General features: G+C 49.1%; 1 protein-coding gene across 1 annotated transcript in view; it reads left to right on the top strand.

Moving 5' to 3' along the window:
- The first annotated feature begins 2,216 nt into the window (after nucleotides 1–2,216).
- Nucleotides 2,217–5,024, top strand: part of PAK4 (p21 (RAC1) activated kinase 4) — a 50,850-nt gene continuing 48,042 nt past the window's right edge. The window contains exon 1 of the mRNA XM_023508250.1: nucleotides 2,217–2,369. The gene's annotated coding sequence lies outside the window, so the exon portion shown is untranslated. The remainder of the gene's footprint in view (nucleotides 2,370–5,024) is intronic.

Genomic DNA, 5,024 nt, shown 5'->3' with positions numbered 1-5,024 from the left:
TGCACATTCTCTCTGAAAGCGAATGGAGTTGAATCCCTGTAGCACAATTTGGCAATGTGCGCCCCAGGCCGTGGGGGGGCAGCAGAGGGCAGTCAGTTGAGAGCGGCGCCGGAAAGGCAATGCTGGCTTTGCCCCCTTAAAGAGCGACGTGGAACAAGAGAAATTAGTTCTCAGTTCAGCCCCTCTGAGAAAAGAGAATAGACAATCATAGTTCTTGTGGTTAAAATCACACAGCTTAAGTCAGGCGCGGTGGTGCGCACTTGTTGTCCCAGCTACTAGGGATGTTGAAGCAGGAGGATCCCTTGAGCTTAAGAGTTGGTGGCCAGCCTGGGAAAGTGAGACCCTCTCCCACCATTTAGCGCTATGCCTCCTCATGCATAGAAATGCTTGAAACATGCGGGCTGTTACTATCATTAAATCTTAAAGATGTATATTCCCTGGCTCCGTGCCTGTGGCTCCAGTGGCTAAGGCGCCAGCCACATACACCTAAGGTGGCGGGTTCAAATCCAGCCCAGGCCTGCCAAACAACAATGATGGCTGCAACCAAAACATAGCTGGGCGTTGTGGCGGGCGCCTGTGGTCTCAGCTACTTGGGAGGCTAAGGCAGGAGACTCCCTTGAGCCCAGGAGTTAGAGGTTGCTGTGAGCTGCAATGCCACGGCACTCTACCCAGGGGGATAGCGTGAGGCTTTGTCTCAAAAAAAAAAAAAAAAAATGTATATTCCCTTTGCCCCAGCAGTTCCATCTGTGGCAATCTATTCAAAGAGATGTGCACAAAATATTTAGCTGCTTGGGTTTTTTGGAGGGGTGGTGGTGGAAATTATTTATAATAGCAAAATATTTATTACAGTGTTGACGTTCAGTAAGAAAGAGTGGTTAAACAAATTAGAATTCATTGATAGGATGGCATCGTATGCAGCCGTTAAAACTAATCTTCTTGAAGAATATTAATGACACGGAAAGAGGCTGGGGATATTTATAATCTTGTGTTTAAAAGATATGACATTCTTTATAAATGTAGTTCAAGTCTGTTAAAAGAAAAAAAAGGTAGGTAAGTGTGAAGAAGAAATAACTCATCATACAATCATTCATTCATTGTTTCCACAGGCATTAATTAAATTCCTGCTATGTGCTAGCTACTGTTCTGGGCAGGGGAGAAGCACCAAACATTTGAAAGTATCTCTGAAGGGGTGGAATTAGCACGCATTCAACCATTCATTCAACAAACATTTACTGATCATCTTCATGCCAATAATGTCAGGGCGACGGGATTGTAACAGTAAACAAACACAAAAATCTATGCTCTCATGGGGCTGACATCCCCCAGCAGAGGAGGCAACCAACAAACCATAATTAGCAACAAGAAATAAGAAAAAGTAGGCAAAGTGTTTGGTAGCATTCGAGAGAGATGTTTGCTGCTTGGGTGGGAGGGAGGGCAAGAATGGTCTCACTGAGACGGTGACATTTGAATAAAACCCTGAAAGAAGGGAGGGAGAGAGCCAGGAGGATACCTGAGAACGAATATATTCCAGACAGAGGAACAGTCGATGCAAAAATCGTTAGGCAAGTAAGCATCTGACATTTTTCAGGCGGAGCAAGTTCGGAACCCTGCGAGTAAGATCATAGATGAGGATGTCTGAATTTAGTTTGTGGTTACTTTTTTCTTTCTTTTTCTTTGTATTTTCCACTTTTTGACTAATTACTTTTTAAAAAATGTTTTTAAAATCTTTTTTAAAAGATTAAGACCAAACTCATTACCTACTTCCTGCAATGCTATGCCTGCTAGTTCGCCCTCTGAGCCTCAGTTTATCTGTAAAATGGGTATTAATAATACAATAGGACTTTGCATTCAGTGAGAAAATACAAATAAAGCATCTAGCCAGGTGCCTGGCTTACCATAAGTACTTAAGAACTGTTCGTGGCCCTTATTAACCCATTACTGTCTTCCACTCTCTAATTCTTTTGGGGGACGAGGTGGGAATAGGTGACAAGACAGACGTTATTTCCCCTTTAAGAACTTCAGTGGCCCGGGAGCCAACCTTCCCGCACCTTTTCCAAATTTTCGAATCCGCGTTTGGCATTTTCTGTCCCAGGATCTCCGATTGGACAATCTGCACCAATTGGAGGCTGGAGCGGGAGCTACTAGGTACCTAGCTCCGCCTCTGCTTGGGCTCCGCCTACTGTCCGGTCAGCGCCGTTGCTATGGAGACTGGTGGGCGGTGGAGGGGGAAGTCCCGGATGTTCGTTGGAGATTCAACATGGCGGCGGTAGTGGCCGCGGCGGCCGCGGCGCAAGGGAGTTGAAGGAGGTGCGAGGGCGCAGAATTCCGGGCGGAGCAGCTAGGCCGCTAGCGACTGCATTGCCGAGCCGGTAGGATAGGCGATCTGGCTAGGGTTTGGGGTGGGCCGGCGCTAGCTGTGGTGGGAGAGCGTTTGGGTGAGGAGGGGGGCGGGGCTGCCGAGGTCAAAGTTCATTCGTGGAGGGAAAGATGGGGTCCTACGGGGTCGAGGGTCAACATTATGGGGAGAGAGGTGTAGAGGAGATGAGAGGTCAAACTAGGAAGGGGGCGTGACGGAGGGGAGTGCATAGTGTAGAATTTGAAGTGGGGGCGCATTGGATGGGATAGGGGAGTCTCAGTAAAGGGGGGAGTTAAAATTAATAATTTCAGGGGAGGCTGCGCCCAAGAGGGTCAGAATCTCACCCATGGGGTAGCGGGTTGGAGGTTTAAGGCGGCAACCAGTGGAACAAATAGATGAGATTTAGGTTGGGGGGGGAGCATTTTAGGGGATCATAGGTGGGGCATAGCTAGGGGATACAGAGGTCAAAATCTGACAGCTGGGCAGATGGTCAAGGGTCAAAAGTTAAAACCCTAGTAGGGCCTGTTGGGGGGAAGGGGCAGGGACATTCAGGAGAGAGTTCAGTGGTGTTTCCTAGTGGTGGAAGAAGGGGCACCTCTCCTACAAATACTGATAGTAGTAACAAACACAAAGTGGTTATGTGTGCTAGACCCTCTTTTCCATGCTTTACATATATTAACTTATTTAGTCCTCACTACAACCTTATGGCGTCTTAATCTATAATTAAGAGGTTAAGTGATTTGCTTAACATCACCTGATGAGTAAGTTGTGTGGTTGGAATTCCAGTTCTGGAGTTCTGGCCCAGAATCTTTCTATGGCCCACTGCCTCTCAAGTAATTGTAATGTGGGTTAATGTTTAATGAGCATTCACACTGTGCTCAGTGATCTATGCACCCAGTTTTATTTCATCCCTCCCACAATCTTGTGAAGTGTGTAGTGAAGATGAATCTGCTTTACAGACAGAAAAAGTGAGGTTCAAAAAGCTGCTGGTAAGGGCAGAGGCAGATTCGAAGCTGCGTCTGGATGATTCCAGAGCTCCTTACCCTAGTTGCCACATTGTCCACTGCCAGTAGGTCTGTTTCTGGAAGCAAGGGGCTGGGCAAGACTGAGACACTCCCTGGGCAGGAACAGATTGTCTGCTTGGCCTCCTTGGAAGGGTGTGATCTGGGAGGGGAGGTTCCCATGGGGCTGTAGGAGTTGAGTATTTGTGGGTGGCCCAGAGTCCGAGTGAGTCTGAAGGCATTGTAGCTGGGGAGGATGTCCTTGGGTGGTACTCTGTGCAAAGTTGGGTGTTCTCTGTTCTCAAGACCCCAAGCTCTCACTGTGGCTCTCAGTCACTCCCACCTCATTTCCTACTGCTCTCCCCATCCTGTTTGCTATTCTTCACCTCTCAGCTTATGCCTCCCTCCAAGTCTTTGACCTTCCTATTCTCTCTGCCTTGGAATCCTTTTCCCGCTCTGCCCTCCCTGTACTGTCACCCTCAGCTGTACCAGGACCATTCTAGCTCTCACTGCCCTCAGGCTCTCTTTATCTCACTATCTGTTTTCTTCCCTGACCTTCACTCCTTCCTTAGGTTGTTAATTAGGGCAAATATTTGTTGTCTGTCTTCCCTGCTGGAATGTGGGTTCCACAGGGCAGACTTGCTCCATGGAGTTCCTTTCCTCAGTCCCCACCTGAAGCCCTGCCTAGCCAGCAGAGGGTGTGCCATTGGTGTTAGTTGACTGTTGGGCCCAGTGCTGGGACTGCAGCAGGGGACAAGACTCAAAGAGCTGCTAGCCTCAGAGGGCTCCCTGGTGGGAGCAGCCTAGAACCAGACCCCTAGCCAGTGACACATGGCTATATCTCTACAAACCATGATGTAGCCTGCAAGGACATGTTCAGGGAGCCAGGAAAGTGTTTATAACCCTGGGCTTGGGCTCAGGCCTGTGTCACTCTCCCCTGGGAAAGTACCTTGGGGAAGCTCTAAACTTTACATTCTAAAGGATGAGTGGGAGGGACAGGAAAAGGCCAGTCAGGCAGAAGGAGCAGTGTGTGCAGGAGCCCTGGGCAGAAGGGGAGGTCAGGGGACCGGTTTAGAGTTGGGGCCTGAAGGCAGCCTGTAGGGTTAGGCCGAGACCTAGGGGCAGTGGGAGGAGGGAGTGCCGAGGAGCTGCCAGTGTAGGTGGAGCTCTGTGAGGCTGTAGTGAGGTGGTTCGGAAAGCAGGCGCAGGACCAGGGAAGCCTTGTTCACACCTAGCCCCATTACCCACAGGCTGTGTGCAAGTGCTCACTTTCTTCCTCTGCAAAATGGACATAATGATAGTGGCTGCCTTCTAGAATTGCTGTGAGGCTGCAGAAGGTAGAGTGCTTGGCCCAAGGCCTTGCTACAGTAGGTGCTAGATAGGCATTAGTTTTGCTGCTATTGCTGCTGCTGCATTACTGCCATGGGGGAGGGCCTCAGAGAGAGGGCCTCCACCAGCCTCTTGGCTTTCTGTGGCAGGGTTGCATAAGAGGCATACTGCCAGGCAACTGTGTGAGGCCAGCCCAGCCTCCAAATCTTTTTTTTTTTTTTTGAGACAGAGTCTCAAGCTGTCGCCCTAGGTAGAGTGCTGTGGTGTCATAGCTCACAGCAACCTCTAACTCTTGGGCTCAAATGGTCCTCTCACCTCAGTTTTTCTTTTCTTTTTTT

This window comes from Otolemur garnettii, unplaced genomic scaffold, assembly GCF_000181295.1.
Source record: "Otolemur garnettii isolate 467f Iridium unplaced genomic scaffold, OtoGar3 scaffold00233, whole genome shotgun sequence".
NCBI classification, from domain to species: Eukaryota; Metazoa; Chordata; class Mammalia; order Primates; family Galagidae; genus Otolemur; species Otolemur garnettii.
The sequence above is the reverse complement of the archived record's forward strand: the minus strand, read 5'-3'. Positions and strand labels throughout refer to the sequence as shown.